This window comes from Schistocerca nitens, chromosome 4, assembly GCF_023898315.1.
Source record: "Schistocerca nitens isolate TAMUIC-IGC-003100 chromosome 4, iqSchNite1.1, whole genome shotgun sequence".
In the NCBI taxonomy this organism is placed as follows: Eukaryota; Metazoa; Arthropoda; class Insecta; order Orthoptera; family Acrididae; genus Schistocerca; species Schistocerca nitens.
The window spans coordinates 568783529-568799986 of record NC_064617.1 but is presented as its reverse complement, the minus strand read 5'-3'; positions in this window follow the sequence as shown (position 1 = coordinate 568799986).

Here is a 16458-nt window from a genome sequence, read left to right as displayed (position 1 = left end):
GCATCGAGACGATTGGGACAAGATCGAGAGCAACATTCACAAGGGTATCCAGAACGAAATCGAAAGCTGCACCGAGCGAAAAAAGAGAGAGTTTGAAAAATGACGGAAGCAAATAGACAAGTCTCTTCCCGACACGCTACCTTTAATGATTAACCAAAGTCAACGTCCATTGAACTCAAAGGAATCGTCTGTCCTTCCATAAGGACACAATATCGCTATCATCCGGAACATTTCACTCAGAAGCTAAAGAAACTAAAACTTGGACCAAACGACATCTTGTTCAAGCATTTTTTGGAATATGACTGCCAACAGCCGTTAAGTAACGTATAAAATGCATATTCGACCATCTGCTGTTTTTATTTTAAACCCAAATTGTACCGGTTTCGGTCTTGGACCATCTCAAAGGATGAAAGGTTAAAATGGAGTACTGTGGTGCTCTGTATACATTCAGAATTCGGATGTTTGCTTTTAAAGTCCTGTCTCATGTATTTACATTCGTCGCATGCACTATACGTTTTAAGTAATGACTAAAGCAATATGGTGGCTTAAACCATTTTAACCCTTCACCCGTGAACGTGGTCCAAGACCAAGACCGAACGAATTTGGGTTTAAAATGAAAACAACCGATGGTTCAAATATGCATTTTATATACATTTTTCGGGTTTGAAGATGTTTCTGTGGTTAATAAGGTGCCATGCAGCTACTGTAACTACAACCGACCAAGGAATCAGCGTGCGTCTGAGATCGGCAAAGGTCAAAAGGGGCCCGGTGGCATTGTCCGTAGGATACCGCGTATCATGTACACGTTGAAAACTCTGCGGTTGATTACTGGATCACGGAACATAAACGAGATGCGGCAAGTTTGGCTAGATGAAGAACGTTGCCGTGGCGGAGTTCGCACTGCGTGAAACCAGCCACACTAAAAAATTCAACGAAACAGAGATACCCGCTGTACAAAAGAGCTACCACGCCTGCTTGTTAAGTGAAGCCCTAGACATTGACTAATATGACAGCAGTTTCAACAAAAGAGAAGCGAGCCCCAAGGTAAACAGATCATGGATTCCCGTGCTGCAGTGAGCGATCGTTGTAAGTAGTAACTGAAGTACCACAGCGGTGATATTCGGGGAAAAACCCTCAGGCGTTGGCGTAACAGGAACACATAACCACCGGCCACCGGCAATGGATGGTGAACCTCTGACAATGCTAAATAGTCGTCCTGGTCACACGTTAGGAAACTCGTTAAACAAACGTTGGCCGAAGATTCCAGCACGGAGGCCAACATGCAAAACTTCAACAAGGAGCCTTCTAAATCTCAACTATTGAAAAATTTCTGGAATCAAGCCATATACTAGGCTGTTTCTGGTTGTATTTTCTGAGTAAGGTAATGATTTAAGTTTTTCGATGACTTCAAAGGTTAGCCGCGCGAGTTTAGCCGAGCGGTCTACTGCGCTGCAGTCATGGACTGTACGGCTGGTCCCCGCGGAGGTTCGAGTCCTCCCTCGGGCGTAGGGGGTATGTGTTTGTCCTTAGGATAATTTAGGTTAAGTAGTGTGTAAGCTTAGCGACTGATGACCTTAGCAGTTAAGTCCCATAAGATTTCACACACATTTGAACATTTTGAACTTCGAAGGTTACCATTTCTACAAAAGATACCATATTTCGCTACCATTTTTAATTATCTCTATGTCGAGTTTGCTTACATACCTTGCCATCATGTCGTCGGGGCCTCTCAGGCGCCCACAGTTGACATTTTCAGTGTAGCATCGCTCCTTGCGTAGTTTTTCTGAAATGAGCTTCTTCTTTACATGTGAAACAAGCTTATTTTACCGCTGGAAGACAGTTTTCACATGTGTCTCTCAGTTTGCAGAAGCGACGGAATCTAATGTTGCAACTCTGTATGGCTCTGATCCCATTTTCTGACGAAAAAATCTTTTCTCCCAAATGAGTCCTTTAACTTTTGTACTTGCTGACAGCACCTTTACAATGGATCTGTCGTCGCAATCCGATAGTACATTAAAAAAAACTACTTGTACTATTAGAAACTCAGCCGTAGCAGTCATACTTGTCTGTTTCAGTCTCCAAGACTACAAACTTCTCATATTTTCATCATTCTTAAAGTACACATACACTGAAAAGAGACAACATTACGACCAGTCCCACCCCGACATTTTCTTACATCCATCTCATTATTCTGCTATTCATAGTTAAGTGCCTGGCAAAGGGTTCATAGAACCACTTTCAAGCTAGCTATTTCTCTAACGTTCCACTCTCGAACGGCAAGCGAGGGATAAACGCGCTCCTAAATCCTTCTTTGCGACCTCTGATTTCTCTTATTTCATCATGACGCTTGTATCTCCGTGTACAGGTGAGCACCAGCAAAATATTTTCGCAGTCTGAGCGTAAATTTCACGAGGAGATCGTGACGCAACGGAAAACTCCTATTCTTTAATTAAATGAATTCCACCCGGTGGTGTTGTAGACACACCATGTGGCAAAGTCGTCCCCCCATGGGAATTGAAAACGCATGTTGATGAGAAGCTGGTGACGTCGCACTGTGGAATTCTGGGACCATGAGAAATGCGGGCCCTCCCAACGAATTCGTGACGTCACACTAGTCGCCTCGCCCGCCACACACTGATGTGACAAAACTCATGGGATACCTCCTGATATCCTGTCCGACCACCTTTTGCCCGACGTAGTGCAGCATCTCATCGTGGTATGGTCTCAAAACGTCATTGGAAATACACTGAAGAAATGTTGATCCATGCTGCCTCTGTGGCCATCCACAATGGCGACAGTGGTGCCAGTGCGGGATTTTGTGCATGAACTGACCTCTCGATTATGTTCCACAATACTCAATGGGATTTCTGTTGGGGGCTTGGGTGGCCAAATCATACGCTTGAACTGCTCAGAATGGTTTTCAAAACAGTCGTGAACAATTGTGGCCCAGTGGCATGGCGCATTGTCACACGTAAAAACTCCATGGTTGTTTGGCAACATGAAGTTTATGAATGGCTGCAAATAGACTTCAAGCAGCCAAACGAAATTATTTCGTTTCACTGATCAGTTCGGTTAGAGCAGGAAACGCAATTAATTTTATGTAAACAAGCCCACACCACTATGGGGCCACCAGAAGCTTGAACAGTGAGTCCATGATTTCATGGGGTCTGCTCGTTGGCTACCATCAGCTGTTACGAACTACAATCGGGGCTCATCTGACCGGGCCACGGTTTTCCAGTCGTTTGGGGTCCAACCATCATGGTCGCCAGCCCAGGAGAGGCGCTGCAGGCGATATTGTGCTGTTACCAAAGGCAGGCCGGTCGGTGTGGCTAAGCCGTTCTAGGCGCTTCAGTCCGGAACCGCGCGACCGCTACGGTCGCAGGTTCCAATCCTGCTTCGGGCATGGATGTGTGTGATGTCCTTAGGTTAGTTACATTTCAGTAGTTCTAAGTTCTAGGGGACTGATGACCTCAGACGTTAAGTCCCATAGTGCTCAGAGCCATTTCCACCATTTGAACCAAAGGCAGTCGAGTCTGTCGTCTGCAGCCGTAGCTCATTAACGGCCAATTTCGCCGCACTGTCCTAACGAACACGTTCGTCGCACGTCCCACATTGATTGCTGCTGTTATTTCACACAGCGTTGCTTGTATATTAGCAAAGACAACTCTACGCAAACCCCACTTCACTGGGTCGTTAAATGAAGAAGGTCGGCCACTGCGTTGTCCGTGATGAGAGATAATGCATGAAATCTGGTATTCTCCGCACACTCTTGACACTGTGTATCTTGGAATACTGAATTCCCTAACGATTTCTGAAACTGAATGTGCCATGCCTCTATCTCCAACTACGGTTCTGCGTTCAAAGTCCTTTAACTCCCGTTGTGTGATATTACCTACATCTGTGTATGTGCATATCGGTATCCCATGACAATGTCACCTCAGTGTACATAGTGAACGGTCAGCTCCCTGAGGGCCCAGTGGAACCCCGAATGTCAATGAAAAGAATCCCACCAACGGTATTAATTTTTTTGTGTATTATAGAGTGCTTGCCTGTATTTAAACGTGCTGCAGTTAAAGATATTATTAAACTTGTCGGAAATAGTAACTCGCTGCCAACTGAGGCCACTGGCACAAGTTAGACCCACAGCGTCACATGCTGTGACGCACCCCGCAGGACCCGTATATCTTATTGGCCCCAGTGGAATTTCATGAATGAAGAATCTGGCATGTCAGATTTTTGTCTCGTGGAGAGGACCGTGGCTAATCAGACACGATATCGTTTTGCGTCACAAGCAAAACATACTAGCCGGCATATTGTATGGCGTTAAACATCGTATTTGGTGGATTTCCTTTCTCACAGAGTACGTGGTAGGAATGAAAATTGTTTCAAAGCATTAGAAAATTGAGAATCTCTAGAAAATGCTTCGTTTAGGTACGATTCATTATAGTAAACTACGTATTGATCAGTAAAGGCTTTCTGTAGTTGTGCCGGCCGGGGTGGCCGAGCGGTTCTAGGCGCTACAGTCTGGAACCGCGCGACCGCTACGGTCGCAGGTTCGAATCCTGCCTCGGGCATGGATGTTTGTGATGTCCTTAGGTTATAAGTTCTAGGGGACTGATGACCTCAGAAGTTAAGTCCCATAGTGCTCAGAGCCATTTTTCTGTAGTTGTTTTTAGTTTTATAACTTGGGTGCTACGAAAGAACACCGTTTCAGAGCTATACACAATAACAGTCTGCCAAATTCGTCTTTTTGGTAGAATCTGTTTATTAAATACTAAACAATGACATTTGTAGATAGAGTCTTTTCGTAGTCCATGCGTTATACGTAGAACTGGCTGCATTGTCCAAGTCCTAGAGAAGCTGATAGCCTCATTTGAGGTGAGCTATGAGGAGAGGTTAGCAGATTCGTGTCCACATTCTTCCAATCTTTTTTCACCTTATTCTTCTAAAAGATCTGGATATTTCTTATTCATTTAATAGAAGTATTATCACGAAATTCGATGTTATTTATTATAAATGATGTGTTTGCTGCAATTCTCGGTGCAAAGGCCAACTACTGAAGTGTTTCCCCAGTGACCAGAAATATTAACGTGATACAATCTATACACTGAAAGTTTTTGCTATCATGAAACTTTCTGTGAAGTATATACGGCTATCACTTTGAGTATGGAACGGCTCATGTTGTATCTTGCGTTTGTGTCTTGCGCGTCTATATGTTTTTCAGTGATGATGAAAAGCTTCGAAAAACTGCAACATGGAGAATATGGTTATCATGCATATGAAACTGATATTAGACGCTATACTTTAACCATATTGAATTTAAAACCGAAGATGGAATGAAGAGTCAATTGAGTTAATAAATAACTTCTGCTGGCATGTATCTCAGATCGTTGTACAGAAGTGTGTAGTTTTCCTCCACAAGCAATTTGCTGCCTAAGCCATAGACGAGTCTAGAATCTTCTACACGATTTGCTCTGCTCTTCTTCGACAATCGCTAACAGAGTTAACGCAGCTGTTTAACGCGGGTCCATTTTCGTACAGAAACCGTGCGGGTTGTGAGCCAAAGAAAGCCGACAACGGCCGCTGGAGAGCGCTGAGAGTGCAAATCACGTTAACCAGCTCGTCTCGTGTGCCGATGACGCTGTCTCTCGAGAGGCCGAACATCCCGTAAGCGTCCACGTCAAGGTTAACTGTATTGACTGGCAGGAGGATGCCATCAGGGATGTACGAGTATACAAGCTGAATACGGACCAATGGAAAATCTTTACAGCGGCGATACGGACCCGCAAATAGGGAAATACATTATAAACCACATTAACAGGGGTCATATTGTTGTGGCCTGCCTATTGAGAACGAACATCTTAGAAACGACGAAATTGGCCAGCTGTTCGCTGTCGTGAGCAGCTGTGGAAAATGTTTGAGGGATGGTTACTCTCCGCACGATAGAACTTAGAAATCAGAGGCTTGCCCGCTCTGCAAACAAGAACAGGCGGCGATCTCTGACAGATGTGAAGATAGATTACAAGGCTGGTGCAGGCGTAAAGGTTTTGGAGCTGAATACGGACGAATGGAAAATCGTTACAGCGGCGATACGGACCCGCAAATAGGGAAATACATTATAAACCACATTAACAGGGGTCATATTATTGTGGCCTGCCTATTGAGAACGAACATCTTAGAAACGACGAAATTGGCCAGCTGTTCGCTGTCGTGAGCAACTGTGGAAAACGTTTGAGGGATGGTTACTCTCCTCACGATAGAACTTAGAAATCAGAGTCTTGCACGCTCTGCAAACAAGAACAGGCGGCGATCTCTGACAGATGTGAAGACAGATTACAAGGCTGGTGCACGCGTAAAGGTTTTGGAGCACATCGTTCATCTCACGTTATTAAACTCGCAGCTCTGTAGCAGACAACCCTAACGTGTTCCCATATTGACCAATAAAAGTCGTCAGCTGCGACGTGATTGGTACAGGGAGATACGGAAAGCTTTCACTTAGATGATAGTGGTCAGACACAGATTCAAAAATCAGATACTGCACTGCAAAACACACGCAGGACACGATACAGAGTCAAACCATAATTTGGTAATGATGTCGAAGTTCAAGAGACTAATCAGAAAGAATCAGTGCGCAAAGATGTGAAATATGAATGTACTAACGAACTAAGAGATACACTTGATGATCTCTGAGGCTATAGATACTGCGGTAAGCAATAGTTCAGCAGGCAATTCAGCTGAAGAGGAATGGACATCTCTAAAAAGGGCAGTCACAGAAGTTGGAAAGAAAAACATAGGTACAAAGAAGGTAACTGCCAAGAAACCATGGGTAACAACAGAAATACTTCAGGTCGTCGATGAAAGAATGACAAAAATGCTCAAGGAAATTCAGAAGCACAGAAATACAACTCATTTAGGAATGAAATATATAGCAAGTGCAGGAAAGCTAAGGCTAAATGGCTGCATGAAAAATATGAATAAATCTAAAAAGAAATGATTGTCGGAAAGACTGACTCAGCATGTAGGAAAGACAAAACAACATTCACTGAAATTAAAAGCAAGAGTGGGAAAGCCCACCGTGCAGGTCCCCGGCACGAATCCGCCCAGCGGATTACTGTCGAGGTCCGGTTTGCCGGCCAGACTGCGGATGGTTTTTAAGGCGGTTTTCCGTCCACCACGGAGAATGTGGGCTGGTTAACCTTATTCCGCCTCAGTTACACAATGTCGGCGATTGCAGCGCAAACACTGTCTGCACGTACACCATAATTACTGTACCACGCAAACATTTGGGTCTACACTCGTCTGGAATGAGACGTTCCCGGGTGGGGGTCCGTTGGGGGCCGAACCGCATAGCAACCCTTAGTTCGGTGTGGCGCGGCGGAGGGGTGGCTGGACTGCTGTGGTCTATTGTGGGGTTGTGAATCACTGAGGGTTACGGCGGGATGAAGCCTCTCCGTCGTTTCTAGGTCCCCGGTTTAAATGCACAATACACAGTACACAAGGGTGGGAACATTAAGAGTGCAACGGGAATTCCACTGTTAAATGCAGAGGAGGAGCGGGTAGATGGAAAGACTACACTGAAGGCCTCTATGAGAGAGAAGACTTGTCTGAGACAAGATAGAAGAAGAAGCAGGAGTCGATATGAAAGAGAGAGAGGATGCAGTACTAGAATCAGAACTTAAAAGAGCTTTGGAGGACTTAAGAACAAATACGGCAGAACGGATAGATAACATTCCATCAGAATTTCTAAAATCATTGGAGTAAGTGGCAACAAAACGACTATTCGCTTTAGTGCGTAGAATATATGAGTCTGGCGATATACGAACTGACTTTCAGAGAAACATCATCCACACAATTCCGATGATTGTAAGAGCCGGCAAGTGCGAGAATTATCGCACAATCAGCTTAACAACTCATGCATCCAAGTTTTTTACAAGAATAATATACAGAAGAATGGGATTGAAAATTGATGATGTATTAGATGACCATCGGTTTGGCTTTAGAAACGGTAAAGGCACGACAGACGTAATTCTGACGTTGCGGTTGATAATGGAAGAAAGAGTAAAGCAAAAAGAAGACACATTCATAGGATTTGTTAACCTGCAAAGAAAGTTCAGAAATTTCAAATGAAGCAAGATGTTCGAAATTCTGAAAAAAATAGTGCTGAGTTGTGGGTAAAGATGGGTGATATACAGTATGTACAAGAAACAAAAGGGAAAAATTAGACAGGAAGTCCAAGAACGAAGTGCTCGTATTAAAAATGGTGTAAGACGGCGATGGTCTTTTGCCCCTACTGTATAATCTATACATCGAAGAAAGAAGAACGGAAATAAAAGAAAGATTCAAAAGTGAAATTAAATTTCAGTGTGAGAGGATATCAATGATAAGATTCACTGATGGCATTGCTATCCTCAGTGAAGGCGAAGAAGAATTACAGGATCTGCTTAATGGAATGAACAGTCTAACGAGCACAAAATACGGCCTGTGACTAAATCGAAGAAAGACGAAAATAATGAGAACTAACCAGACAGAGAACAGCGGGGCAAAAAAAATCAGGACTGATGATCACGAAGTAGTGTCCATATAATAGAGGAATTCTTCCTAGGTATTTCTGTAACACGGGCTGCATATTGCTTTTGTCTGTGCCCTACTCATTTACTGACCTGTCAAGTTCTGGAAGCATCACTGTCTCATTAATTTTTCCTTTTCAGCTTCCTTTCTCCTTTGGGACACTTTATCTCGACCATGCCGCTCTTTGATATACTTCATTTATATAGCTGAGACTTTTTCTTCTTTGATGATTCTCTTTGACGCATCGGATTCTATCTCTACCGATTTTTACTTCTTTGAAATATAAAACGCAGTACCTTCTTCTTACGACCTACATTGTCTAGACGCCTGTTGATGTTACACCTATTCATTCTATCGAAATGTCTCTGCACTTTCTGTTAATTCTATTGCAAGCAACACATTTAATTTGTGTTAAAATTAATTATTTTCCACAATAATTTCAACAACAAATTACAGGTTTCACCAGTCACAGGCTACCTTCTGATCATAAGAAGGAAGCTGTAGTTCAGCGCCAAGCAGTTCATGATAATCATACTGACAATGTTATTCTTTCGCAGTTCTTAGGAAGAGCTAACCTCATCGTAATGAAGAAGAATGACTCTACAGAACTGTGAATAGAATAGACGTTCATTTATACTATTCAAGTTGTTTATCTTTTGCTTGTTGCAACGTAGCGAATCCCTTAACCAAAAACATGGATCATCTTTTTCTTATTTTTAACGCACTTCCATTGGGAACTGTGAAATGTAACCAGTTTCATTTGTTGTACAAAACTTTTTATTTGTAGTTGTCCAGCAGTTGATACCTCTGCTCTATGTGAATTGAAGTGGTGTTTACAGTTAATTTTTATTTCATGTACCCTGCGGATATTCCCGCTTGATGAAACGACTGGTTGGAAACAGCACTTTCGTTTTGTGGCCATACAGTTTTAAATTGCACATTTTGCGTTCTATCGTGTTTGTTTTCGTGTTATACGTCATTTAGAACTTTTATCAGTCGGTTCAGCATTGGTTTCCTCAATTCTAACTGAAGTGATGTAATGAGACAGTGAGCTCGGTTTTCCTGTTATCAGTTTCTAGTTTATGTTTTCAACTTTTTGTCTCACACATTTATGCTATCCCTCTTTCTGTTGTGAGTTGGAGCACGTGGGCAAGCGTCTATCTCTCTAAAAATTGTTCAAATGGCTCTGAGCACTATGGGACTTAACATCTTAGGTCATCAGTCCCCTAGAACTTAGAACTACTTTAACCTAACTAACCTAAGGACATCACACACATCCATGCCCGAGGCAGGATTCGAACCTGCGACCGTAGCAGTTCCACGGTTCCGGACTGCAGCGCCTAGAACCGCACGGCCACCGCGGCCGGCGTCTATCTATCTCTCTCTCTCTCTCTCTCTCTCTCTCTCTCTCTCTCTCTCTCGATCTCTCTCGTACAGTTGTTCCCTATCTCTGTCGTTATGTGTGTGTGTGTGTGTATTTGTGTGTGTGTGTGTGTGTGTGTGTGTGTGTGTCTGTGTGTGTGTGTGTGTGTGTCTCGATATGAGAAAGAAAGAGAGCATATACATTCTGTATTGCGTGAAATATATGAACTATTTTTGTAGTGAATCTTAATGTTATTTACCTAATTTTATGTTCAAACTACAATTTGAAAAGTATTTGATTCTAATTTCAGGTTAGTCGCTTTTAATTTTTTTAGGATCTCTGTGTTGTCAAAAGGTATACAGAGCTTGTGGTAGTGTGTTAACAGTTATATAAATGAAGTTACTTAGAAGAAGTCTGTGAATGCTACATATTTCAAAAAGTATAAAACATTTTGTCTAAAAGAAAACACACTTTTGTACTTCTTTGATATTTGTACCTACCAAACACCTCAAAACAAAATGTTTTTGGCTCACCTTTATTCCTTGACTTTCAAGCGGAAGACCTGTAGATCTTCCTCTTCCAAGCAATCGTCGCAACTCACAAAATATCATGAATGTGCCACATTGTCTTCCTGTTGTTAGACCACAGTAAAATCATATTCGACCACTGTCTTACTCTGAGAAGGTAATGTTGCAACTTGTGTTTACACTAATGTGTATGTAATACAGCATCAGCAAGACTTTAATTCAAATATTTTCTTTTGCCATCCATATATATCTTCAAAATTGTTGATGATCTCAAACAAGAGTTTCACCGCCTTTTCCGATATAAGTCATTCAAAAACCTCTAATTAGGAAGCTGTAAACACTATCTGCTTAATTCTACTCCAAAATACCGGCTTTTATGCAGAGAATAATTAGAACCTTGTTTAAAAATAGCCACTACCCTTGACAGTGTCAGACTACTTCTCGCATAAAGGACCTTTTTACAAAAACTTACCGTGTTTATACTTTTCATTTTAGTTCTCTGCTCATACAGTAAGTATTTGGCGTGTTTCATGCATATTAGCTTCTGGTTTGACCTTTTTTCAGTTTTTATATGAGACTGTAATTAGTAATCAAAGAGTGAAAGCTTATTACTTTGTCTTTTTACATTACCGAAGAACGGATAGCATTACAGTATCTGTATTTAGCCGGCCGGAGTGGCCGTGCGGTTCTAGGCGCTACAGTCTGGAGCCGAGCGACCGCTACGGTCGCAGGTTCGAATCCTGCCTCTGGCATGGATGTGTGTGATGTCCTTAGGTTAGTTAGGTTTAATTAGTTCTAAGTTCTAGGCGACTGATGACCTCAGAAGTTAAGTCGCATAGTGCTCAGAGCCATTTGAACCATTTATCTGTATTTAAGACAATATATGTTTTCTGTTCTTTTCGACATTCTCAATTAGCTTTGTATATACATATTTTTCTTTTTTAATAATGGCATACAACAATTCTAATCCTGTTAAGCGCTTCTACCGACAGTGGTTTGTTAACCAAGTCTTAATGAGTTTCGGTGATGAGAAAGATCTTTCTTCTGTTGCAGGTTGCACAGTAAGAGAAGGAATAATTAATATTAAAGATCTAATGGAAGGGAAAATTTCTGGAGTGCAAAACTGCAAGCTGCATACCCTGGTAGAGTTTTGCTTTCATCTTCCCTTTTCCACTCTGTCTCCCATAAAGTTTTTTCTTCATTCATATTACAAATGCACTCACTTTCTTCCTACCCAATTACCTTGTAGCCAAAGTTTCTAGACCTCCAATCACTGACCCTGAGTGGGGTCTGTCAGATCCCTCTCATATCTTTCTACGTGTATGACGTCGTACACAACGGTGAGGAGAGACGGGCTGCTGGGTTAGTGCGGCAGCTCTTGCCGTACGAAAGCTGCTCAGGAGTAGAAATGATTAGCGAAGAAGTTAACACGGTAAACTGAGATCTACTTGACTCGCATTTCTCCAAGTGCATGAAGACTCATTGCAAATAATGCAGCAAGGAACAGAGTCCAGCTGTTTCAGTGTCAACAACGATGAGGCTCGCTGAAGTAAGCACGAGTGATGGAGTTGGAGCTACGACTGGGCGGCACCTGTGTAGAGTCCCATAGTGAAGTGGCTCTGAGCGCAAATGGACTGAATGGCTGCCGCCGGCCGCAGCAGAGGGCGCTCTTAGTTCAGAGCTGACGAGGGCGTGGCTCAGTGGGTGTGCACCACTGGGTCTGCCAGATCCCGCACGACCCCTATCGGCGTCAGTCAGAAACTTTCAATTCCGTTGCTGCGACGCCTGTGGTGTGGTTCGGTACGTGGTACCATACTTTCATAAAGTGTTCATAGGCTTTTGCTATTTGCTACATATCTGCGAATATAACCAAAGTCTCAGAAGGAAGTGTGTCATTGAATTCCTTAGGTTTGCATGTTTGGTAAATGATAATCTGGGTACGTAATCCTGACTTCCTTCCTAATCCTGCTGATATGAAAATTCCATCCAACAAAAGGTGAAAAACTCTTTGTTTAATAAAAGGAACATGGCAAGATGCTGACATTTGTCCCATTAGTTGGGTCATCCACTTGTTGTAATTAAAACTTGGTTAATATTGGTTTCGACCAGTAATTTGAGTGTGAGCCTAGAAAGAGCAGAAATAATTGGACTCACCCTTGTAATTAGCTGCTTGTAATAGAATTTGATATTCCTCTTAACAGGTAAACGAACAAGCTGGTCCGATCTTACTGAATAATAGTTTTTCATTTGTATTCTAACATTCTGTGTGGTTTCTGTTTGTTCCAAGTCGTGTCTCCCTACCACTTTCGCGCAACGACGCTCTGAGCGTGTTTTTTAGGGAATTGACTAGTTTGAACCTGGGACCTGTTGCTGGTAAGGAGACGCCAGACCACACATGACATGTAGAGTTCAGAAGAGTTCAGTGAGACTAGCGATGATATAACCAAATACTTAATGATTTCAGCGTCAGCTCCACTACACTCCCTGTAAAAGAATCTTAATACTAACTAAATTTAGTGGAAGGGGTTCAAGGCTTTCCTATTTTTAGTTAGCTGGTAAAATAACGTCGAAAAAGCAGTTAAGTTTACCATTGGAAATTTTATTCTACTCACAAAACATTGTTTATAAATTGCACTATTGATAAAAGGAAATGTTTTAATACAGGATGATAAAAACCAACTGCGTTCAACAAAAATGTGAACGAATATTCCCTGAATGGGTTTCCAAATTCTACAATGGATCGAAGGATGACCTATGCCATATCACATCTATAATCTAGGTTTAAATTAAGTTTCACAAAAGAGCAAACTATCAAAATGGTCTACAGTGACCCTCAATTATCTTTAATTACTTATCTAACTTGTCGTAAATTACAGTGCCTGATGTGGCTTCTCAATAATTATATAACAGAAAAATCATCGCATTTCGGATTTTAACTTACGTAGCACATGTGAATACCATGAGCTTCAATTGACGATCGACACTAGTATTACGTAAAAAGGGGATGTAACACATGAGACTTCTGCAGTTCTGAGTGAAGCCTTATGCGCTCAAAAATGCTGCATCGCGTGCGTTCATCACCTTGTCGGTGTTCGTCATGGGGCGGCGGCTGGCGCAGCTCCATCCAGCTCCCCGTCTCCGAAGCAACTCCTTTCTAACTTCTCCTTACTACAATTTACCGAAGTTGGTTTAAAAAAAACTATCTGGCTGTGTTTTCATCTGACCAACCAGGGTCTCGATGTTAACCTTAAGCTCTGCCTACAAAAATTCTGTCTATCCAATGAGAAACGTTATACTTTTCGTGGTGGGGCAATGTTTTTAAAGTTTGCAACGTAACAGAGACGCGAAAAAGTCTCACGCTAAAACTTGCAGCTGATGTGGCCCTTTTTGTGTTACCGTAAGATCTATACTGTTCTTCTGGAGGGCTCTATCTTTTAACATGAGCTGGGGGGTGGTCCTGTCGGTTAGCTGTCGACGTGGGTGTCCGTCCCTTATCGTAGGGCCTTCTAGCTCAACATGGTTCTGCTCTCGGCTTCTGTTCTCCTTTCTCCCCTCGGAACTGCGTCTGTCTCACGGTGGGAAGGTATCACATGAATTTAGGCATTCTTGTGTTAGTCTGTGGTATTCCATTTGCTCACTCGTTACTCGTATTACTTTGGTTAATTTAATGTCACGATTTATTCGGAGCTAGGTGACATACTACTGGATTTGCTTATCATGTCAGGGTTTTCATGGAAGGTGTTGGATTTGCCTGACACCTTACAGTATGTGGTAATGTTCGGATGGTTCAAATGATTCAAATGGCTCTTAGCACTATGGGACTTAACTTCTGAGGTCATCAGTCCCCTAGAACTTAGAACTACTTAAACCTAACTAACATAAGGACATCACACACATCCATGCCCGAAGCAGGATTCGAACCTGCGACCGTAGCGGTCGCGCGGTTCCAGACTGAAGCGCCTAGAAACGCTCGGCCACCCCGGCCGGCAATGTTCGGATGGCCGAGTTTCATACGCGAGTTGTGTGTCTCATAGGGCAGAGCGGCGGTCTCTTGTATGTCTCAGTTAATGCAGAACCTTCGCATTAAGTATTCAGAGGAGGCTCTGCTTTGGACATCCACTTTTCAAACGTCTCAGTGGTCCGTCACGCCAACATTCTAGAGGAATGTGCTTTGGTGAAGAGTCTTCCGATTAGCGGTGGGGTATGCGTTTTGCAGACGCAATAGCACCAGTCTAAATTAGACATCTAAAAAAATTACGACTGTTTGCACCTCCAAGCGACTTGCTGGCGTCAGTCGTAAGTTGACCGCCTTCTTATTCATTAGGAAGTTACGTCTACTGCATATATACCGACGCCAAAGTTGTTTACCAAAATTGTGGGAAGAGCGAAGACACTCACGAAAAATAAGCGGAATGCTAGGAGATAAATGTGCATTTCCTCGTCTCATTGACTAAAGCGAAGACTAGAGATCTCACTGCGACCTAGTATGTGGCATGGTTCCTTCTGCGCTTCATAAGACGAGAGAAGTGTAGTCGTGTGGAAAATTCTCTCCCTTCTGGTAAGTAAAATAAATAAGCAGGAGCTCTGCTTGGCTGACGCGGGGTTTGGTGTTATTATTGTTAGTGACATTCTGTGGTTAATGAAACGAAAAGGGCAGGGAGCATTAGGTTTCGGAGAGCAAAAGAGAGAACATTCTGATCTGGAGGATGGTGGAGAAAACATTCTGCTTCGGAGAGTAGCAGAGAGCAGAAGCTTTCCGATTCTGAGGTCGATGGAGAGCAGTTGGTATACGTTCTGGATCCGAGGCAGCAGCCACGATGGTGACTATTCTGGTCCTCTTTAACTTGCTCGCTACATGTATTAATTCTGATGCATGTCTAACCTCTCCTTAATACCGTGGGTATTTGCAGTTATTTCCGGCACATCATTAAAAGTCGAATCAGTCACGATATCTTGAAGTAACGTCTCTTTTGCACTGTATTTCCCAGTACTTTGCAGACTCATAATACGTGCTTTACTTGTAACTGAAACAGTTTAATACCTGAAGTATATGCCATTATTTTTGAACGAAGATGATGTTTAGCTTTTCCCATATGTGTAGATGTTTGTAAAATAAATGTGTAATAATCGAATCCCTCTTAATATTATTTCTATAGTTAACTAATTTCATGTCACTTGAATTTGAATTAGTCAAGGCCATCAGCCATACATATATATGGGGACCAGTGCTGCTAATGACAAGTCTGTGGTGCAAATTTTCTTTTGAATAACAGATAGCTTCTGTTTAGCCTATAGGCCACAGGATGTTTTCCTTTATTTTGTATTACTAATTTCAAAACTGATAAAGTATCGGGTAAGAACTTAATTGCTTTGGTAACATCAATAGCCCCTTTTTGGAACAACCTACTGAGAAGTAATGTTTAGCTGATCGCGTAAACAGAGCATATTGGACTTAAGATGAATTCTCCATTGCTGATTGCGAAATTTTCTCAAAGGATGACACGATTTTCTTGTATGTTTTTTTTTAGAAAGGACGCTATAGACAGATGTCGTCCTACATACATTGTTTCGCAGATGGAGACTAGCTGGTTACCTACGTACTTTATGAGTATAGCACTTTTTTCCGAAGCTGTAAAGAAGGAGACAACCTCTTTAATGATCCCAGTTGAGTTTCACACTAACTGCTCTCAGAAATACACAATTTTAAAGAAAGATTAAAATAATGGATTCGTTCAGCGTTATTACATCCTTTCTTTATTATAATTACTGCTTCCACAACCTCGGAACTCATGACAAAGCAGCAATCTGTTGCAATACCATTGCATTTACTAAGATCGAGATTACCGCTTGTCATAGTATTGAACACAGTTTTACTTCATGTAACTGCAGTCATTCGGGGATCTTTATCCTCTTCATCTACTTTCTCTTTGTAACAGACAATCGCATCTTTGTCATCTTCAAGTGACTCCTGTTCATCACTGTTATTTTCAAAAGTTGAAA